This window comes from Macaca mulatta, chromosome 20, assembly GCF_049350105.2.
Source record: "Macaca mulatta isolate MMU2019108-1 chromosome 20, T2T-MMU8v2.0, whole genome shotgun sequence".
NCBI lineage: Eukaryota > Metazoa > Chordata > Mammalia > Primates > Cercopithecidae > Macaca > Macaca mulatta.
This window is the reverse complement of record NC_133425.1, coordinates 15,253,871-15,277,962: the sequence shown is the minus strand read 5'-3', so window position 1 is coordinate 15,277,962 and position 24,092 is coordinate 15,253,871. Positions and strand designations below refer to the sequence as shown.

At 39.3% G+C, this 24,092-nt stretch overlaps 1 protein-coding gene and 1 long non-coding RNA gene across 27 annotated transcripts in view; one reads left to right on the top strand and one right to left on the bottom strand.

Annotated features, from left to right (window-relative positions):
- The window catches only part of MRTFB (myocardin related transcription factor B), a 310,684-nt gene that overhangs the window by 150,090 nt on the left and 136,502 nt on the right, over nucleotides 1–24,092 (bottom strand). The gene's annotated exons all lie outside the window — the stretch shown is intronic.
- LOC144338343 (uncharacterized) lies at nucleotides 10,536–18,089 on the top strand. The gene is made up of 2 exons (XR_013412334.1): nucleotides 10,536–11,972; nucleotides 17,977–18,089. It is a non-coding gene; the product is annotated as an uncharacterized LOC144338343 (long non-coding RNA).

Below are 24,092 nucleotides of genomic sequence, written 5' to 3'. Positions count from 1 at the left end.
AAGCATTCTTATTTGTCTATAAATTATGTTTTTAATGCCTATGTGCCAGTTTTTGTGCCAGGAGCTGGAGAAACATAAATGAACACAACAGACATTGTCCCTTTCTCCATTGAACTTAGTCTCAAGGAATAGAAACATTTAAGTAAAACACAGAAAAAACTCTATGATTAAAACTGTGAAAACTGCAGTGAAGGAAAAGAATAGATGCTATGGGACCATATATTAGGAAGGCCTGATCAAGACTGGATAGGAGGAGTAGGAATGTGCCAGGAAAGGAAGGATGTAAGGGTCTTCTGGACAGAGAGGCAAAATCCACCAGTGTCTTTCTCACTGGGCTGGGAGCACCTTGAGGGCAAGGACTGCTTATGATTCTTATCTGTGCCTATTATTTGTACAGTGCTTTAACAAATGCTTCCTGGTTGATTCTAAGGCAGCCTCCAGCAGATCATGAGATTCTGTGGCCTGTAACTCTAACGGACGAAATAATTCCTTGGGGGATGGCCCAAAGGCAAAAGGAGTAGTTATTCAAAGAGAAGAACAGAGTCTGATCCCCTTAAGTATGGTACCTCAATCCCTTGAAAATCATTTGCTATATATTCTCACATGCCATGTCCCGAGAGAGCTGAGCTAGACCTGTCTATCCATCCCTTTCCTTGCCCAGTACCCTCCTTCCCACCTTATTAATTTAATTCAATATGATTAAGGTGACCCATGTGTGCCAAGGTAGGAATATGAAGATGCCCTTAAGCACAGCCCCTTCCTCAAAGAGTCTTCCTTCTAGACCTGTAGATCTCAAACATGGGTGACTGTGCCTCCCCACCCCTGAGCATGTCTGACAGTGTCTGGAGACATTCTTGGTTGTCACAATAGGAAGGAGGGTTACTGGCATCTAGTGGGTAGAGATCAGGGATGTGCTAAACATTCTACAATGGTGCTTACAATGACCACCCCCGCCCCACCCCACCCCCACCACCAACAAAGAATTACCCAGTTCAAAATGTCAATAGTGCCAAGGTGGAGAAATCTGGTAAGTATTATTTAGAACCACGTCTAGAAGCTGACTGCTAAAGCAAGGCAAATGTCAGAGGCCAAGTGTGAGACGCACAGCAGGTCAAGTGTCAGAGGCTCAGGAGGGTGCTAAACACCAGGTCATGAAATAAGCATATAAAAAAAGTTAATTGTGCTAAGGCTGAGATGCTTGCTCCAGAGAATTAGTAATATAATTATATCACAATGCAACAGGAGCATAAGACATTGCCCAAACACAAAGGCAGTGTACTTAATCTAGAACTAGGAGTGGAAAGGTTCCCCTGGAAGTGAAATCTAATCCAAGACCTGAAAAATAGACGAGTTAGAAAAGGGACGTGAGGATGGAGGCAGGATAAAGAAGCTATTTCAGACAGAAGGTACAGTCAATAGGCAAGCAGGACTATGGAACAGAAGATATATGTTTGCAAGTAAAAAAAATAAGGAGTGGCTATTGAAGGGCTAGAAAGGTAAAATGGGCCCAGATTACAATGAGTTTTGTATGATGGGTTAAGAAATGTGTGCCCCATCTGTAGAGCAGTAAGAAGTCAATGAAAGGATTTACAAAGAGGAGCAATATGAACCAAACTTGTTTTAGGCCAATTACTCTGGAGACTGGATTGCTAAGGAACAAGAGGCAAGGAGATGGAGTGGAAGGAGGCCCCTGTGATCCAGGTGACAGTCACGGCTTGTCCTAATGGTGGCCCATAGCATGGAGGGGAGGGGAGGATCAGACAGTAGAATCATTACAACACAATGTGCACTTATTACAGTTCTCTGCAAGTAACTCCAAAGACCCAAAAGTCTAAAACTGGGAGTTTTTTCATAATTCATCTGTGGTCCAACCTGACCAGAATTATATGCAGCAAAATCAGAATCTGAGCTGATTTGAGGCTATTTGTAGTGCATTTCCTATTTAGTGTGACTATTTCAAGGCAGAAATATTAATGTTTGATTATGGGGTACTGCCCCAAACTTCAATGGGTAGTACATGTCATCTTTTTAAAATTCAAAAAAACCTGTATTTAAAATGCAGCTGGGCTGCAGAGTTTAAGAAAAGGTGTTGAGGACCTGTACAAGGTGCTGAAAAAACTTTTATCAAACTACATTAAATAGGGCAAATTAGGTTACTGAATGATTTCTTGTTCAAAATATTTATCTGTCACTATGCTTACTTATAGTATGAAACATCCAGATAACACACGATTAATTTTTTGGAACTCTACCTTAAAAATCCAGAAATTTGGCAATGTAATGATAGCAGATTTGAAGTAGTAGGATTTGGGGAAATAACTAAAAATATATATATTTCACAAAAATCTACTTATTTAGTTGATAATTCCTCCTCCTGACATTGCTGCTCAGAAGAAAGAATAGGTACAATGTGTAGCAAGAACCAGATCCTCCCCTCAGTAGCATAATTCCAAGTAGTGTCAGTGTGGCGCTGAAAAGGACTTGAGGTCATCCTCCCAATAACTGTTAGCACTGGACTTTTCCCAGGAGAGGAGACCTGATCCTTTCCATACTTGTGTCAAGTGCTGCAAATACTTACATTAAGTGGTCACTAGCCATGGCTGTGGTGGCAAGGAGGAAGAATCTAGGACTCACTCTCATTCATTCATCCTTTCATTCAAAAAATATCTATGAAGAGCTTTCTGTGTGCCAGGCACTATTTATTCTAGGTGCTGAAAATATAGCGATTAACAAGATAGACAAGGTAGCCAGATAGCCCCTTGGAAGTTATGGATTTGGACAGGAAGCATATAATTACAGTAAGATGTAACATATTATGATGGGAAAGCACAGTGATGACAATACACAGCAGCAGGGACCCAATGCACTAGAAAGCAATCTACAAAGACCTCCCTGAAAATGCAACATTTAAACTGAGACCTACAGGATAATAATTAGAAATTACTGGTCCAAAAAAACTACAGAGAGAAAGAAACTGAACTGAAGCAAACCAGAGAACAGGATAAAATAATGGTTGAAATTGAGGGTGGGAGGCAAAACTCAGTGAAGCCCAGAGCCAGCACAAGCATGGTGGAATGCAGCCTCAACTGCAGGCAGGAAAGGAGCTTTTACCCAGAAGAAATCCTATTTGAAACTGACTACTCTTTCTGATGTTCTGGAAGGTAGCTGGAACCTAAAAATAGAATAAATGTGGGAATTGAGATTGAAAATACATACTTAACAAGTTTTTTGCTTATTTGGGCCAGAAGAAAATAATCCTTCCATGTATTAAAACATACCTAAAATGCTCTTCAAACGGGTAAAAGGAATAGTTCTATATTGAAACATTTAGAACATTTACAATGAGTCCAAATAATAAATTAGGTCATCAGCAATATGCTGCCAACTTTGTAAAGCACTATGGTCTGGCAGGGCATTTTAAAATAATAAATTTACCAGAAGCATAATTGAGATATTCAGATGTCAATTGGGAAGACATTGGCAACATTAAAGTTTCCAACCACAAATATATCAGTATAAACCATAGTCTATATTTTGAACCTATTACAGTTTGAGAAGCAACTACTAGTACTTGACCCTAAAGATCCAAAGGAACTGGCAATCCATAGCAACTATTTTTACTGACAGGCTCTTGGTATCCCATGTCAGAGTAACAGACGTTTAAAAATTAGCATTGACACATTAGTTCTACGTATGTAATAATTCTTTATTTTTAAAAAAATTCAAGAGACCTATAAAACCAAGAGTTTACATTTAACTAAATGTACCTGGAAAATTTAAGGAAAAAAACAAGCTTGATGTAGAGAGAGGGCAACACCTCACAACTGCTATTTTCTTTGTGGACATGCTTTTTTAAAAACCAACCCACTTCTCCAATTTTTGTTAAGAGTTCTCTATTGATCATCCACCCCAGCCCCTCCTAAATTCCTTAACGATTATGGGCCTGACTGGTAGTTTTTCTCTCCATGTCATCTCCTGCCATCGTGCTGGGAGCTGGAATTCCTTCTAATTATCCAATGTCCCAGTAACTCAACTTCCTCAACAACAGGAACCATCCCATTCTCTCCACTTCAACCTCCCACAATAACAATCACATCCTACACCCACTCTAGATCCTGAATTCTGAAATGACCTCCTGTGAATAAATCATTTCCTCCTCCTTTAGGCCTCCTGTATCTCTTCACTGATCCATTCGTTCATTCATTCTACATTCAACTCATATTTGTAAACATATGCTATTTGGCAATTTCTCTGCTAGGTGCAGGGAAAAAGCAATTAAAAAAATAAAGACATAGGCTGGGCGCGGTGGCTCACGCCTGTAATCCCAGCACTCTGGGAGGCCAAGGCGGGTGGATCACCTGAGGTCAGGAGTTTGAGACCAGCCTGGCTATCCTGGTGAAACCCCATCTCTACTAAAAATACAAAAATTAGCTGGGTGTGGTGGCAGGCACCTGTAATCCCAGCAACTCGGGAGGTTGAGGCAGGAGAATGGCTTGAACCTGGGAGGCAGAGGTTGCAGTGAGCCGGGATCATGCCATTGCACTCCAGCCTGGGCAACAAGAGTGAAAATCCATCTCAAAATAAATAAATAAATAAATAAATAAATAAATAAAAACTAAAAAACAAAGACATAATAACCTAGACAGAAATTTCTGCCCTCGTGGAATATACCAATAAGTAAGTAAGTAAAATATATACTGTCTAATCGTGGTAAGTGCTGAAGAACAAACTAAGGCAGGAAAAGGGGCTGTGAGTGCATGGCAAGAGGAGTGCCATTTCAGATAGAGTGGCCAGAGAAGCCCTGACACTTCTGTCCACGGAGACACTGGAACACAAACCAGAAGGAGGTGAGGGAGCAAGCTATAAAGATACCTGGAGAATGAGTGCTGGATGGCAATAGCAAGTGCAAAGGGCCCCCAAGGCAAGAATATTCCTGGTGCGCTGGGCACACCAAGCAGGCCAGTGCCTGGAGCAGAAACAGCAAACTCAGCTAAGGGTCAGGTCACACAGGCCTGGACAGATAGAAATGAAAACATCAGACTTCTACGTGAAGAACAGACTGTGGTGGAATAAGAGAAGAAGCAGGGAAACCTGGCTCTCACCTGGAAGACACTGCTTCCTTTGCAGCTCTTTTAAGTGGTGGTGATTTTTGCCTCTCACAATCCTCCTACATTACTAGGCTTGGAGGCCTGCCAGCTCATCACTGTTGTTTCCAAACCACTCTTCCTGCCAGCTCTCTGGAGCCCTGAGCTTTGAATCTCCTACTTTTGAACCCCCTCACCCACCCTTCCTCAGCCACTCACCTCATGATCATTCCCTAAATCAGGAACACTCCGTGATCTCCAGTTTCACGCACCTACCTCTGACCACTCCCTCCTAGCTCTCTCTCAAATTCTGGATCCAACAATCCGTTAACCCCACCAGGGTCTCCACACCATTGATCCTACCACCTTTTTCCTTTCCTACCTCCCTTGATATGGGCTCTTGCTCTTTCTGCTTCAGGGTCACTCATTCAAACCCCACTGTTTCTTTATACCTGTTAAATCCCACTCTGCCCCTACTCCACACTGTCCTTGACAGTGAAGAACTGATGGGGTGGGAGGACACAAATCAGTGAAGCAATGCCCTTGAGAGATCAGAGGGGATGGTACCCAGTAAGAATGAGTGCCATGGACGGGAGCTGAGAGCGCCCAGCCACCATATGGAGGGACAGGTGAACACAAGCACACACTCAGGTGGGTGGGGCAGTGGAGCCTGCAGATGTTCTCTTCTTATTGCTTCTGTGTTTTCAGCATTTGGAAGCAAAGCCATCAAGTGAGGGTGAAAGGAGGAAAGAGGCACCAGAGGACCGAGAAAAAGGGGGAACCAGAGAGTGAAGGATGAATGGACACAGCACCTCTCTGAGGCTTCAGCCCCTCCCTCTTGTTTGCCTCTTCATCTAGTTTAGAAGCTGGCAGCGGGTGGTGGAGGGGATAGAGTCACTTCAGCAATACCAATACCCAACTCTCAGTTTGCCCATCCAGGTCCTTGAAGCCAAGCACCACTGAGCACATCCAGAAAACTGAAATCAGTCCACCAAATTCACGTTAAGTAACTTCAACTGGATTCTCAATGTTTCTTAAGTCCTTTATTCACCTCTAGTGAATGTTCACCTCAATGTCCACAGCAAGTGGGGATTTTCTACTTCCTTCAAGACCGAGCACCATCCCTCATCACTGAGCAGATAAGCTTGGCTTCTATTTTATTAAGGGCAAAGGCCACTTGATGTGAGTAAGCTTCTTAAAACTTCCTTCTCTCTGACTCAAAATCTCTGCATGTTTAACATCTACTTGTCTTTCCCTCCTGCCTCCTAAATGTTCTTTTCTTCTTTCTAGGGTTAACCCCACCTCTCCTTCTACTACCTGCACCTCCAATCTGCAGAACTTTATTCAGTTATACTATCTCTTTTCATCTCTCAATTTCTTAAATTTATAGGCTAAGTTATTTAGGGGAAAGAAACAAAGGAAGTTACGGAAGTAGGAAAAAACATGGAATGCTTATATAAACAGCAAAAAATTGGTATTGTTACACTGCAGGGTGTGTTAGAAAGAGAAAACAAAGTTAGATAGATAGGGTGGGAGCAGATTACAGAGGATCTTAAAAAACCACAGAGCAGGTTGATGATTTCTGAGCAAGAAAATGCTCATGATAGAAGTAGTGTTTAAAGGAGATAAGATTCAGAGCATGGGATGGGGCGGGACAGGATGGTAAAGGAGGGATTCGTGCTGGGAATAGGCGTGAGTTTGGGGCCTTGGGGCAGAGAAAGGGTGGAAGGCAAGAGGGTGAGGTCGTTATCCTGACAAATATAACCAAAGCCTGGTCTCACGTGGAGCAGTGAGGAGGAGAAAGGAAAAAGACAAGACATTTCCTAGAGAAAAAATGGACAGAACCTGGTGACTGATGGCATGCTGTGGATGAGTTTCAAGCCGAAATTCCAGGAGAGGGTGGTGTGGCTGCTGCAAAATGGAAGGCATGGCGCTGTACCGGTAGAGAGCTTGGGATCACAGCACTCTGAAGCTGAACGGGGCCAGGACCTCTGAGGTTATGGGATTCAGCTCCCCCAGTTTATAAAGGAGGAAGTTGAGGCCCAAAGACATGAAGAGATTTGTCTAATGTCACAAAACTAGTTGCTGACAGAGCTGGCACTAGAACCCTACCTCCCTGCCTGCCTTCAGAGCTCCTTCACTACTCTACTGCCTCTTACAGGACCCATTCTCAGTTTCCTGCTTGCCCACCCTGACCCTAGGGGCTAAACTCGCACTGACAAAAACTGTATCAGGGAACCAGCCATGTGGTTTTGGCCTCTGCACATATCTGGTCCAGAAGGGTTAGCTCTTGGCCACCAGGGCTTCAAGGCTGCTGGTCTGGCTTTACCCCACGAACTTCCTGAAGATAAGCTTGCCTTGCCCCTTCACAGGGAGCCCAGCTCAGACTTTGAGACTTCTCCAGACACTGTTTTGATGTTTCTAGTAAGTCCATAATTCAAGGTAGTAGAGTAAGTAAGACACAAGCTCTACTCTAAGGATCATTAAAATGATTTTGAGATTAAAGGGCAAACCATATTGATCCTTATGGTTTCCTTCTTCCTCTCCTTTTCTGACTCAGGAACAGAATTTAAGATGCTGTTTCGCTCATTTGTGATGAAAATCTTGAGCCATGTGCATGGTTCCCTGGCAAACACTGGAATTTGTATTTGATATTCTTTATACTGTCAGCTCACAGTAATCTACTGATAACAAGAAGTACTCTATAATTTTTAGCAAGGCCTCTACATTTCTTTACAGGCAACATTCATGAATAAAACAGGAGTTTCTAGATAATTTCCTACTGACTTCAGAACTTTGAAAGAAGTTTACATAAACATAGCATCCACGGTTCTTATGGTAACCAGGGACAATTACTTACACTAAATAAAAATAGACAACTTGGTTATCTCATTTTCTCCATCAGTGTCAACAAGGACTTTAACAACATACCATGGACTTTGGCAAACTGTCCATATTAAAATAGCTATTTAGAGTGGATTGTACTGAACTATTTGAACGTATTAAGTACCAGTACCTGCAGTGATGACAATTCTGCAATTAAAATGTACCCAATTCAGGTATCAAACCTGACCTTTTGGTTCATGTTTTCTTCGTGATTTCCTCATACGATTCATTTTGAAATTAAAAAAAATTTTTTTAAACCACACACTTCAAGCACCTCAAAAACAAACTGAGTACATCTGTTTGCGTAGTGGCTTTGAGATACTCTCTTTTGTGACTAAGTGGCAGGTGCTGTTCAGTTTATTTTTATGCGTGTAAACTAAGCCCTTGAACTTAGAGTGAGGAAAAGCATTGAGCTTAAACTTTAGAAAGGAAGGAACTACACAACAGCTTCCTTGGGAACAGCCTGCTTTTTCAGCTTCCTGTATAAAAATAATACCATATTTTTATAGAAATTGCTAAGAAACAATGAAGAAATTATATTTAAGCCTTCAGACAGGTAAGCCTTAAATCCTTTAAAGATCAAACAATTTCTTCTAATAATTTTACTATTTAAATCAAGCCAGGAATAGAAAAAATGACGAATAAAATAGAAATGGGTACAAAGTTTAAAATGGATTATATAATTTTCAAATTACGATAGAGGGGTGCACATTTGCTTCCAGTAAATAACAGACATTAACACTTCTGGCCTTAAAAGTCCCAAATATCAAGCTACTGTATTTGGCAGGGGAGATGATGGGGGAAAGGTTTTCTTTGTTGGTGAAGTTGCTGCTATCATCATGAAATCGTTTTGCTTAAAACATATAAACACACACATACCAAGTTCACTAATAAATACAGCTTTTCAGAATCTAACTCTAATAATACTTAATTATTTTCTATTCTCAGAAATAACTGAGTATTCTCTTTAAAAATAAAAATAAAAAGGATCCAGAATCTCCAATCCAAAGGGAGAGAGAAGTAACCTCCTGGGGTACAAGTCTTAAATAATACTTTCCAAACTTCTACAAAGTGGCCAAGTTCCCCAGCAGTTAGCTTACTTGACCATCTCTCACATATTGATTTTAACAGCTAGCATGTACACAGCCAGAGAGATGATTATGTTGTCTATTGGCTCTAAATTCTCTCCCTGCATAATTCAGTATGTTACTACTATGCATTTAGAAATGTTCTATCAAGGGTTGTTAAATGAACTTAAGCTTACAATGAAACTCAACCTCAGGTCCTCACAGTGTTCTTTCCTGAATGCTAAAAGTTCATCTTATTCAGATATTCAAGATTCACATGTGGTAGAGGACTCCATATATACTTGTTTTGTCTAGGAAAGAGCAACAGAGACACGCAAAACTGTAAGTAATTCCATTTCCTGAATGTTCTTTAACCCACCCTAATACTACTCCTTCATAGCATCTAGCATCCGGCCCAGCAGTTCTTTCAAATCCAGGGGTCCCAGAAGCATGTGACCCCGGTCTAAAGACTGAAGCCAGGTAGAAATTGTTAGCTCAATTTACTGTAAGCACCAACCCTGGAAGAACCACAGTCCACTGCTGTGGCCTGGACCCACTGCAGAAAAGGGGTCCCTGGTAGAGAAGCAGCAATGGGAATAGAAGGCAGGGGTGGCGAACATCTGAAACAAAAGTTCAGGTCTTCCTGTCCTTACCTGGGATTAGACACTTGGAGAAGACCATAAAGCGGTGTTAGACCAAAGGTAGGTATGTCTTCTAGAGATCCCAACAATGCCTACTGTGCCCTCTTCCTTGGTGTACCTCACACTGGGTATGCTGACTCTGTATCCTCCTCTCCAGCAACTGTTCCCCATATGCATTACATTTATCTGTTTATCTTTATCTTTTCATCTGTCCATAAGCCTAAAGCTCACTGAGGTGGAGGAGCTCATCCTTTCACCTATGCATCTATCCCTAGTTTCTAACACAGTAGCTGGCACATGGCAGTCATGCAGAATTGGTTCTTGAACTATTTGTTGGAGAGTGTCCTAGAGACCAAAATGAAGTTTGTCTTCTAGTACATTCACCCTCTTTCCCCAACTGTGCTAACCATTTATTCTATGCTTAGCGTTCTTAAACCTTATATCTGGTCCAAAACTACTGTCTGGAAAGAATATGATAAACCCCTTTGTGCTAAAATGAAAATGACAGATGTGTGGTTGGCTACTCCTGGTGGTCCTGCAAAATGATGGAATTTCAATTACTTAGATGTGAATGGGAGAGAGATTCTAGGCGCAGCCCCAGAATCACACCACAGGGGCAACTGCTTCTCTCTTATGGCCAGCAGGTCCACCACACAGAAAAGACTTTTTCCTACTTTTCTGTTTTTTTTGTTTGAGACAGACTCTTGCTCTGTCACCCAGGCTGGAGTGCAGTGGAGCAGTCTCGGCTCACTGTAACCTCCACCCCTCAGGTTCAAGTGATTCTGCTGCTTTAGCCGCCTGAGTAGCCGGGATTAATTGCATGCGCCACCATACCCAGCTAAGCTCTTTACTATTAATTTTTTTTTTTCTGAGTTTTCAACTCTTTTGGTTTTAACTGCCATTTCTATGTTCTGTTCTCTCTCTGGTAACATATGCCTAGACCTCCTGGAAAACAGTAAATGGGCCACATAAGCAATACTACTACTGTGATATACTGAAAACCTGTATACAGCCATTTAGCACACTTACACAACTCTACTCTTATTTTCTATTTGTCCATTTTCATTCTCAACTAAGTTGGAAGCTGCCTAGGGATAGGAGCGATGTATAATTCCTCTCACTGAGTCCTAGCCCAACACTGAGCTCATACTAGGTATTCAATAGGTTACTACAAACAAGATTTGTCATCCAGCAAGCATGGGAAATGTTTTTAAAACATGATACCCTCACTCTTACAAAAGCCTTCAAAATTACCAGAAGATAATATTGTTGCTGCCAAAAAGCAATCCATGTTTACTCAGAGCTTACTAAATGTCAAACTTTGAGCTCTGCCCTTTAGAGAGAGTCTCCCATTTAATCCTCACAGCAACCCCATGAGTTTTGGAGAGGCTAAATAACTCACTCATATAGTTACACAGTCAAGTGGAACAGCTGATAGGCTGATTCAGTCTACACTCGATCAGCCCATGAATTCAAAAATTTAAGATCCCCCGAATATTTCCTAACAGTATGGGTAAGAAGGAGGATAGTGATTTGAAAGAACTGATTTAAAAAGTAACTCCTCACCTCTCAGCCCTTACCTATGCAGTTTCCCTTTAGGAACACCACCTTCGTCCCACCTCTCTACTGGCAAATTGCTACACATCCTCTAAAGTCACTGCAAGCATTCCCCAACTCCCCTCAACAGCACTCCCACTGCACCTGGCACTCACTGCTATTCTATCTACCCCCTGCTCTAGTCCGTGTGTCTGTTTATTATTCACCCAGGAGAACCTGAGCTCCATGGGGTTGAGAACCTTGCCTTTTCACCTCCATTCCCAGGTTTCTAGCACAGTACCTACCACACACACAAGTGTACAGTAAATATTTGTTCTTGAAATCATTATTGTGGTAGCATTAAGAGACTTAGTTTGCAACATCTATCTTTCACAGCAGATATGTATCACAATCTACATCATAACTTTCAACAATTCTTATTTGTTTCCATAGCAACTAGGGAAAGTGCTCCTTATAATACTAGGAAAGGCAAGCTCTACCTTAAGGTTCAACCCACTGAAATATTTCACAATCACTTGCTTTTGTTCTTAGTATGAAGAGACAGAATGACAGCATTTAACTTTACCTCTTTAAGAACACCTTAACTTTAATAATAACAGTAAAGCTTATTTGTTCATACGTACTAGAGTTTTCATTAACAAAAGGACAGCATCTTATTCCTTCACAAATCTAAAATACCCATAAGAGTCCAGGTGCTGTGGCTCACACCTGTCATCTCAGCACTTTGGGAGGCTGAGGTGAGAGGATTGCTTAAGGCCAGGAGTTTGAGACCAGTCTGGGCAACATGGTGAGACCCCATCTTTACAAAAAATTTTAAAAATTAGCTGGGTACGGTAGCATGTGCCTATAGTTCCAGCTACTCAGAAGGCTGAGGCAGGAGGATTACTTGAGCACAGGAGTTCAAGGCTGCAGTGAGCCATGGTTATGTCACTGAACTGATGCCTTGGCGACAGAGCGAGACCCTGTTTCGGAAAAAAAAAAAAATCGTAAGAGAAGGATACATCTAATCAGGGCATAGCTATATAAAGTGTAACTTTTTTTTTTTTAAGTAAACATCATTCCTTTCTGACAAATGACCTTTTATAAAAGATGTCATCAACAATTTAGGAAAGAGACAAAGGAGAAACTTCTCTGGTCTAATTTAAAAGACAGCAATGAGGTACAAGGGGTAGTACGAGAACTTCCCAAGGCCTCTACCAGTTCAGTTATTTTCACTCAAAAGAAAGAAATAAAGGGTTCCATTTTTCATTCTTAATTAGAATGCTCACTTTCTAAGAGTTTACTGACTTCAATAACAATAAATTTTCCATTAGTTCTGGGCATCAGTTCACTTACTTTTTTTAAACAGATGGCCTCGTACTTCCAACTACTCCCTCCATTCTTAATTATCAGACCAAGAAAGGGGCACTGATGGCATCCTGACAGCCCTAAGTTCTTACAAGGCTAACAAAGCAGAAATGTCAATACGCTTCAGTGCAAGTGTCCTCTTAACTACTCAGCTACAGTGTCTTTGGCATGGCAGGCCAACAAAATGTAGATATGATCAATCAAACATCCGAATTGGGAGGGCTATCCAATAAATGGAATAGCTATTCCGTGAAAATGGACTGTGGTGCCTAGATCCATGCATTAAGTAAATCCTAAAGGAAAAGATCTCATATAAAATTTACTGAGGTTCTCATGCCTATGTTTTAAAAACCTTTCTCACAACTTACTGCTGGAAATAACTGCATATAAAAGAAAACAATTCTCATTTTTTTAGTTTGGATTCCTTATGACAAATGGGATACTTTTTGTTTATAAAGTGAAACCCCAACACTTTGAATAATGAAGCCTTCAAATAGTACTGAGATTTACTGATACATCTGAAAGCTAAGGTTCTGCTACAGGAAGAGACTCATAGAACTGCACCATGTCATCCTGCCTGAGTGTAAAATGTACAGGCATCAGTCTACCTAAGTCTGCATAAGCTTCCTTATAAAGTCTACTTGCTTACCAGTGCTTCTGCTGCTGTGGAGAACATGAATTTCAGGAATACATGAGACCATGTCATGTTGCTCCCTGATGTCTCTATCAGAAACCCTTAGAAATGGTGAAAAGGTAACGAAAGAGAAAGTGCTCATTCTATGCTCAGCCCTGACAGTCACACTTTTAGGGGTCCTTCCTATCTGAATAAATACACAGTGTTCAGTCTTTCTGGCTAAATTTCAGTTCAGGGCCTGGCCTCATACCTAAACACACCCTCCACTCTATAACATGTCAAAATTCATTTGTAATTTTTATAAGTTTTTTCACTCTGGTTAAGAGCACCCTCTGAAAAGAAACTGTCATCTATGAAGTAGGGAGATTATACTTTAGTACAAATGTCACTTTATCATGTCATTTCATTATTTTTTTCCTCAATCCCAGCCAATGCTAAATCATGGTTTCTATGTCTCAGCAGCCAGAAACCAGGCAGAGTTTCTCCCACAGGGAAGTTACAAATTCATCTGACTGTAGAGAGCCTAAACTCTTAATATTGTTCTACAGCAAAGATAAGAGAAACAGAGGCCAGTTGCCTCTTTAAAACTGCTACTCTTTCAATTTCAATCATTTCTATTTCAATACCTAATTTATGCCAATCCTTGGCTGGATTGACTTTGATGAAGGCACTAGAAGCAGACGATATTTGTAGCAAACTGGCCAGTGTGTATAACTAATGCAAAAGTGTAGTACACTGCGGCAGGATTCCGTTTCTCCTGATTTCAGCAATGGAAACAGGAATCCATAGGTGTATTCCAGGGTCCCACAAAGTCCCTGAATTTAATCAGCACTGAGTAAAGGCACAAGGGCTGTCAAGGGCACTAAGGAAATCCCTGAACTCATTCTTATAGCTCAGACATTTCCTTAGTGAAAAAACAAACACCCTCCCCCAAATCCCCCCTCCAAATATGGAAGAAGAAATACCCTTGTTAGAATAAATTGTATATTCTCATCACTCTCTGAACTTTATTTATTGAACTGAAGGCTTCCTATTCAATGCAATTTCCCTGAGCACCTTTGATCAGGAGGTTTGCTGGGTGCTGGGGTATGGAGTTGAAAGTTTTGCTGGGTGCTGGGATATGGAGATGAGTAAGACCTATTCCCTCACTTTAAGGTTAGGAAGTCAGACAAGAAAACAGACATCACAACATAGTGTGGTAAAGAATATTAGACAAGAGTAAATTGTTGTGAAAGCAAGGAGGTGTGCAGGGGGAGCGGTTTTAACACAACTAGGCAAGGATCAGCAATGGGATTCTTTGTGTCCTTCTCAAAACTTACTGCTGGAAATAACTGCATATAAACAAAAACAATTCTCATTTTTTTGGTTTGGATTCCCTATGACAAATGGAGTACTTTTTGTTTATAAAGTGAAACCCCAACACTTTGAATAACTTACTCCAGCAATAAGTTGTGAGAAGAGGAAGTAAGTGTTGAAGCTGAGTCTCAAAGATTAGGATTGTAAAGGAGAGGGAGATGTGGAAGAGAGGGCACTCCTGGCAAAGGGAGCTGATACCCAAATGGTCTCTACTTCAAGACTTGGTATCACTCAACATGCTCTACTTCACTTTCTCCTTTCACCTTAAAGCTTACGCAACAGAATGCCCCCAGATAGAGAAAACTGCACGTTCTAAAGTACCTACCATGACAGGGAAAAAGGCATACACACATACTATGTGAATATTATTAAACTCCAAGGCATGTAACAAGAGAAATAATACCATGTTTTAATACACGGTATTGTTTGCTGGACACAGAAAGTTTGAGAACAAATGAAACTGAAGAGCCAATCTTTAACACTGAAGAGTTAACGGTTTTTAAAGCAAGTATAAACACATGGAAATTCAGTTTCATTTGTTTAATTAGAATAAAGAGTATCTGTAAGTCTAAACGTAGATGTGGTGGGTGAGTTGGATTTACTCTAGAAAACACAAAAACTCTAAAGTAAATAGCTGCTTATCTGTATATGACCCTTAATTATTTTCTTGAGTCCTTGAGAGGGGGAAAATGATGCCCTACCCAAAATAATATTAAATATGTACGAGTGACAACTTAACACATTTTCTCATTTCACCCCCAACTGGCAGAAAGGTATCATTATCATCCCCACTTTACCAATGAAGAGGTGAGGTTAAGCCTGTGATTAAAGGTCAGGATTAGAACCCAGTTTCCTGACTCAAGTGTCTGGATTCTGGTCTTTGCACTGTCACAAAACTAGCTGCTTAGCCCAGTTGCTGTTTTCTCCTCTACAACATTAAGTTTTAACTTTGAAAATCAAACTATCAAAGGAGTAGCTTGCTCTTTCAACCACAATTTCTTTTCTTAAAGACTCAGGTTGCACTGTTTTTTTCCTTTAAAGAGAAACTAAAATAATACACACAAACCCTCTGCCCTCATGGCCATTTGAAAATAACTCCTCTATTTTTCTCCTTTTGTTTCTTCCCTACAATTGACCACGGGTCTCATTAGTGCCTCTCAGCAAACAGCTGTTATGTATTTTTCAAAATACCTAAATATAGTACCTTGATTTAAATTGGAGAGGAACTCAAACTTTCTAATAGGGACACTGAGAAGATGTTATTACATTAGGCTGGTTTCACTCCATTTATTTAAAAAATCATAGAATTCTATAACTTTTTAATGATGAAAATCCTTTTTTTTTAAAAAAACTTAGAACTTGTCTTAAGGAATAGTTTGTTGGAGAAATACCTGTTTCTAAGTGAGCCTAAGTTTTCAGTGGAATACTGATGTAGATCTTTATAATAATCTCGCCTCACTCTACCCCCAAGTTTTCCTTCTCTTCAACAGAATCTTGTCAGCAACACTTGCCAAAACTATTGCAGCTACAGTTACCATGACCACTGCAAACAGTCTTAATAGAAATTGAAAGTAGATTTGTCAATTAAACCCAAGGGAACATTAGCTGTGTGCAGAATTACTCCTGGCATATTCTAACTCATTTTTCACAATACAGCAACCAAGAAGGAGATCTGTAGTCAATGTAAAATAAACTTAAAGAACTAATAATTTGGGTTTGGTCTGATAGATTTATCCACAGACTTCACCAAAATATGATACCTGAGACATCAGCTTCTCCAAGGGGGTCTCCTCATGGCACTCCTCACAAGCTCAGCACCATTCTGTGTATTCCCTCTGCGCCTCTACTTGCCCTACCATAGTTATTATACTATAAGAAAAAGGACATAGGCTATACATCTTAACTGTCTGTTTTAACTTCTCTGAGCCTCAATGTCTTATATGTCTTAGAGAGGAAATAGCTCAAATCAGCACTTTAAATGAACTACATTTTACCCTTAAAATTAGAAAAACTTGGCAAAAAAACAAAACAAAACAAAAAAAAAACCCTACATAATTATATATACCCACAGAGAGAGTAGGCAGCAAAGAGAAAGCAATGAAGAAAAGAGCAGAAAAATCAATGAAACAGAAAACAGAAAAATCGAGAAAAATCAATAAACCAAAAGCTGGTTCTTTGAGAAGGTAAATAAAATTGATAAACCTCCAGGTGGACTGATCAGGAAAAAAGAGAGAAGACACAAATTGCCAATATCAGGAGTGAGAGAGGCAACATCACCATAGATTCTATGGTAATAGGGGAATATTATGAAAAACTGTAAGCCAATAAATTCAACAACTTAGATGAAATGGACAAATTCCTTGAAAGATACTACTAAACTCACTCAAGAAGAAATAGATAACCTGAATAACCAGAGATCTATTTTAAAAATTGAATTTGTAGTTTAAAATCCCTCAAAGAAAACATCAGATCCAAATAGCTTCACTAGTGAATTCTAGTAGACATTTAAGGAAAAATGTAATACCAATTCTATCTAAATTCTTTCATAAAACTGAACAGGAGAAAATGCTCCCCGTCTTGTTCTTTTAGGCCAGCATTAACTTGATACCAAAACCAAAGACACTACAAGAGGCTCTTATGTCCCTCATGGGCAGAGATACAAAAATTCTAAACAAAATTTTAACAAATTAAATTCAACACATAAGAAAAGGTACATGACCAAATGGAGTTTATCCTAGGAATGTAAGGCTGGTTTACCACGCAATACACAATATAATTCACCCTGTTAATGAATTAAAAAATAAGAGCCATATGATTATCTCAATAGATGCTGAAAAATATCTAACAAAATCCAACATCCATTCCTGATAAAAACTCTCAGCAAACTAGGAATAGAAGAGAACATCCTCAACCTGATAAAGGAGTCCACAATAAACCTACAGCTAACATCACACTTAATAATAAAAGACTTAGTGTTTTCCCTTTAGTATGAGGAACAAGACAAGCATGTCCACTTTCACCATTTCTATTCAACATTACACACTCCAGGTTCTGATGGAGGTTCTGCTCAATTCAAAAAGGCAAGAAAAATAAGTAATAGGCACTCAGATTAGAAAGGAAGAAGTAAAACTGTCTTCATTTAAAAAATAACATGATTATGAAAATCCAATAAAATCTACAAAAAAAGCTAGTAGTAAGTGAGTTTAGAAAAGACACAGAATGGCTGGGCACAGTGGCTCACACCTGTAATCCTAGCACTTTGGGAGGCCGAGGTGGGTTCACCTGAGGTCAGGAGTTCAAGACCCGCCTGGCCAATATGGTGAAACCCCATCTCTACTAAAAGTACAAAAATTAGCTGGATGTGGTGGCCTGTGCCTGTAATCCCAGCTACCTGGGAGGCTGAGGCAGGAGAACTGCTGGAACCCAGGAGGCAGAGGCTGCAGTGAGCCGAGACTGTGCCACTGCACTCCAGCCTGGGCGACACAGCAAGACTCTGTCCCAAAAACAAACAAACAAACAGAACGAAACAAAGAAAAGATGCAGAATACGGCTAGGCACGGTGACTCACACTTGTAATCCCAGCATTCTGGAAGGTCGAGGTAGACAGATCACTTGACCAGTCAGGGCAACAGGGTGAAACCCTGTCTCTACAAAAAATACAAAAAATTAGCCGGACGTGCTGGTATGCACCTGAGGTTCCAGCTACTTAGGATCACTTGAGCCAGGGAGGCAGAGGTTGCAGTGAGCTGAGATTGTGCCACTGCACTCCAGCCTGGGTGACAGAACCTCCGTCTAAAAAAAAAAAAAAAAAAAAACACCAAAAATAATAATAATAATAACAATAATTTTAAAAAACCCCACCAAAAAAACCCACATAATTTTAAATTGAAAATTTAAAAAATACTAGAGAATAAATCTGACAAAAGAGGTGCAAGATCTCTACTCTAAAAACACTGCTGAGCGAAATTTTAAAAATATAAATAAATTGAGAGAAATAACATGTTCATGGTTTAGAAGACTCAGACTTAATGTTGTTAAGAAGTCAATTCTCTCCAAACTGACTTATAATGTCAACATCTCAGTCAAAAATCCCAGCAGACTGTTTTGTGTAAGTTGAGAAGCTGATTCTAAACTCCAAATGGATATGCAAAGGACCTAGAATAGCTTAAACAACTTTGCAAAAAAATAAAAAAGTAAGTTGGAGGACTAACACTACTAGATTTCAAGACTTATTATAAAACTACAAAAATTAAGACAGTGTGGTACTGGTGTGAAGACAAACAAATAGATCAATGAAATAAAATAGAGGCCAAAATAGACCCACATATATGAACAACTGATTTTTTTATAAAGATGCAAAGGCAACTCAATGAAGCGAGAACAGTCATTTCAACAAATGGTGCTGGCAACTAAATGGCCATATGCAAGAAATACGAACTTTGATCTACATCTTTCACCACATGCAACAACTAAATCTAAATGGGCCATACTGCAAAATTTAAGTCAAAATGGGCCATATACCAAAGTGTAAACCCAAAACTATCAAAATTGTACAAGAAAACAAAGGCGATAACTTCTGTGACCTCAGGTTAGGTGGAGCTCCTAGTTATAACACAAAAAACACAATGCATAAAATCACAAATTGATAAATTGAACTTTATCAAAATTAAGAACTCCTCTTTGAAAGAATGTTAAGAGGGTGAAAAGGTAAGTCATAGGCTGAGATAAAATATTGCAAATCATAAATCTGATCATCTATATCCAGAGTACACAAAGAACTCTCAAAACCCAGTAATAAGAAAACAAACAACCCAATAAATAAACATATAAAAGATTTGATACTTTACCAAGTATTGGCAAGTAAGTACATGAAAATATGCTCAACACCATTAGTCATTAGGAAAATGCAGATTAAAACCACAATGAGCTACTTCTACACATCTATTAGAATGAATAATGTGAAAAGACTGACCATACCAAATTCCAGACATGGAGCAACTGGAATTCTCATGTACTGCAGGCAGGAATATAAAAGGAAATGACAACTTGGAAACAGTTTGGCAGTTCTGAAAAAAAAGCTAAACAGACACCCATCCATCCTACTCCTAGGTATTTACCTAAGAGAAAACAGAGTCCATACAAAGACTTGTATATAAATATTCAGATTGATTTTATTTGTAATAGCCCAAAACTGGAAATACCCAAACGGCCATCAACAGTAAACACATTGTCAAGAACAACAAAAACAGTAAACGGATATACAAATTGTGGCATATCTATACAACCACGTCTAAGAAGAAATGAACTACTGATGTACTCAACAACATGGACAAATCCCAAAATAATTAGGCTGATTGAAAGAAGTCAAACAAAAAAGAGTACATATGGTATGATTCCACTTATATAAAACCCTCGAACAGGCAAACTAATCTACAGAGACAGAAAGCAGAAACAGAAAGCAGATCAATGGTTGCCAGGAAACAGGGGCAAAGGAGCACGAGGGAAGGATTACAAAGTCATACAAAGAAATTTTGGGGGGGTGATGGATATGTTCATTATCCTTATTGTAGTTTCATGGGTGTACACATGTCAGAACTGATTAAACTGTACACTTTAAACGTGCGATTTACTGGATGTCAATTATACCTCAATAAAGCTGTTTACAAAAAGAACAGTTTAAATTTTGTAATATCCCATTTAAATTGTCCCTTTTTCATCAGCATACTGAAAATCTTTCACTATTGCAAAGCAATTGCTGTAACTGCTTCAAATACACCCTTTCCTTTGACCTTTACTCTATATAAACAGAACTGCAAAAGTAAATTACTACTGAATGGGAAAGTGAACAAACCGGTCTTCCTGGATTGCACAGTGGTCTGTTTATTAGCTTCAAATGAAACCTGAATGTTTAGCTAAACTATCAGTACCGAATGCTTGGTCACTTAATACTGAAAATATTACAACCGCAATCTGCCCTAAAGGAATTCATTAACTCAAATAAACATTTATTGCACATATACGTCTGGCATTGTTGTAAGTGCTGGATTTCATGCAGAATGGTCAGTACTGAACTGCAAAGCCACTCTGCATCTTCTCTCAGAATAATTTATAAGGTCATAATAATTGCATTTAAATAACACAACTAAAGAAAATAAATGGAAATAGGCTATAGGTAGACTAAAACAATGATTCTTCTAATACAAAGTTAAGATAATAAATGCTAATGACTAAAGAATTGTAATCCAAGAGCTTAAAATTCTAGAATGAGAGGTATCTCTGGAAACCTAAGTGAATTCAGGACAAATATAAAGAAAACTACTTCTACATACAGCAAGAAAAATGGCACTTGTCAGCTCCAAGAGGTCCTTTTGGCTTGCAAATACCAAAGAATATAAAAAGCTTAGGAACAGAGAACCAAAGTGATTTTTAAAAAAAATACTAGGAAGTTTTAAGTAAATTCTCTAAAGGTTGGTATCAAAGACAACATTCTGTACCATAGCATATTTTTTATTGTTGATTTTAGAGAATTCTATGCTAACTAGACCAAGTATGAAAGTTACATTTTATAGAAGATGTGAGCTTATGAACTTATCACAAATAAAACCCAAAAGGTCCACATCTCTTGCCACAATATGTAGGCTATTTTACAGCTTCTCTAGGGCATCCATTCGAAAACCTTTTATTATCTTTTTTCCCCTGCAGTAGTACTTCTCTTTTAGACTTTTTCTCTAAAAGAATTCAATGAACTCCTACACTGGACATAAAATCAATGAAAATCTCTTCTTAAAGATAACTGCTGGTGACATGTGCTTCAGAATTCCTTAGAAATAGTTATTCCTTTTCTAAATCTCAGGTTGCCAGCCAGGCACAGTAAGTCACACCTGTAATTCAACACTTTGGGAAGCCGAAGTAGGCAGATCACTTGAGGTCAGGAGTTTGAGACCAGCTTGGTCAACATGGTAAAACCCTGTCTCTACTAGAAATACAAAAATTAGCTGGGCATGGTGGCGCATGCCTGTAATCCCAGCTACTCGGGAAGCTGAGGCGGGAGAATTACTTGAACCCAGGAGGCAGAGGTTGCAGTGAGCCAAGATCGAGCCACTGCACTCCAGCCTGGACGACAGAGAGAGACTCCGTCTCAAATTAATTAATTAATTAATTAATTTCAGCTTGCCTCTGAACTGTCATGTTTTTATTCTCAAAAGAACAATTGTACTAACCAATAAACGTTTAGTAAATTTTGCCTGACATGATTCCATCACATGTTCTGAACATATCATACCCAATTTATACCTACATTCGACACTGCTTATAAGCAGTTGTAAATAGCGCATTCAGTACAGTTTGTAAATATTCCCACAGAGAAGCAATAATCATTAAAACAAAAGATGAAAAAATAAACCACAGTATTCAGTCATTTTACCTTCTCTTTTTTGTTTTTCAGCTTTTGAAAAGTGAAGACGGTTCTGTTTTGGGTAAAATGGTAAGAGAAGTATCCAAAAGCAGAGACATTCAACAGCTGATAGTTAAAATGATGAAATTTGTCCATTTCATTTCCAGTATTTACTTTTAAAATGGTGAAATGTCACGCCTGTAATCCCAGCACTTTGGGAGGCCGAGCGGGTGGATCATGAGGTCAGGAGATCAAGACCATCCTGGCTAACACGGTGAAACCCCGTCTCTACTAAAGATACAAAAAATTAGCCAGGCACGGTGGCAGGCGCCTGTAGTCCCCGCTACTTGGGAGGCTGAGGGAGGAGAATGGTGTGAACCCGGGAGGCGGAGCTTGCAGTGAGTGAGCCGAGATCCCTCCACTGCACTCCAGCCCCGGAGACAGAGCGAGACTCCGTCTGAAAAAAAAAAAAAAAATGGTGAAATGACGCCTGATGCAGTTTGCGTTTCACTCAAGTTCGGAACAAAGGTGCGGTTCTCATGATACCTGCACTGCCAATTATTGCCCTTTCTTTTGAAGGAAGATATTGTTCCATGGCTTAACATCTACGGGCAATTTATAATGTGTACTTTATATGCAGCATCTTCATTCATCCTCAGAACAACTCTATAATGGAGCATTTTACAGGCAGGTAGAGTGTTAACAAGCTTAAGTAACTTGCCCAAGGTCACAGAGCCATTTCCCATTACTAATAGCACAGAGGGCATCTTGAATCCTCTACTAGGGAGTCTCCCAAGCCAGGCCCCAAGTGGAACTACACTTGCCTGATAATGTGGACTCATTTCACCAGAAGCACTTGATGTTTAATTATTCTCAGTGTGGTTATTATTCTCTAATTCACTTTAATCTGACTGCATGTCTTAACATGGGAAGGAACGCTGTGGCAGGACTAGGTATATCCAACAATTTACCTTCCATGCACTGCCTTTAAGGTAGCCTTTGTTACCATAATCTTGCAAAGTCAGGCAAGTTCTCTTTGGTAAGATAAGAAGACTATTTTAGACCTATGGGGTGGCCTAACCAGCAATGCTATTATTATTTCTGGTGATGTTTAAAGTGGCTTTATATATTTAAAATAATTCTGATATAAAATGTCAGTGTTTATCATACAAGCAAATAGTTAGCATAAAGCTGTAACAAAAAGGATACATAAATGGGTAATTTATCCTTTGTTTCTCCAAAAAAGACTCCACATTCATTAATGACAGCATGGAACAGTGGCTTTTAGAATGATACTCCTGGAGTGCCGTGGAGCGCCAGCCCGGCTTTCCACTATTCCCTGACTAAAACCCTTATTCTACCTGTTTTATACACTGGAGTTTCATGGAAAACACATAAATTAAAGAAATTTACAAACCACATAATTCCCACTCTTTTAGAATTTCTGTACACCATTTTGCTAACTTTGAGATGCAAGGTGAAACTCAGATTTTATTAACAGTAGCAAGAACTAGGTGAATAGCTTCTGCATTCTCTGTCCATTAAGAAAGATTATTCAGTAGGGAGCATAAACAAGATTTGTCAGCTACTTAAAACTATAGAAACTACAGATGAAGCACATTAGAAATATCTTGTCTGCTTACATATGTATGCAAAACTTATAATCAATTATCAAATTAATTGCATCTGCTAGGCAACACTTCAGCCTAAATTCTACCTACATTTAAACAAATGCATTTGATTGTTTTATACTTTCTATACTCAGACAAATTCTTCCCTTAATTCAGCTAAATCTAGATAGAGATTGTTTAATGCCCTATTATTTAATACTCCTTTTTGAATTATATTTATCAGTCATTAAAAAAACAGAAATTAAATGAGTGGAAATACTGCATATGTGAAAGCAATCTTGTCATTTTACGTGCAACAGGAGTGAGCCGGACAAGCCCAGAGACAAACTTTGCAAGGGACTCAGGCTTCTTTCATTGGGGCCACATGTTTACCATCATCTAAAAGAGCTGCTTCTTTTCTCCCTGACATCTACTCTGGAACTTTTTTCTCCACTTTGAATGACACTACCTTTGAAGAATTAATGAGCAAAGAACAAAGCTGACTACTTCTTAAATA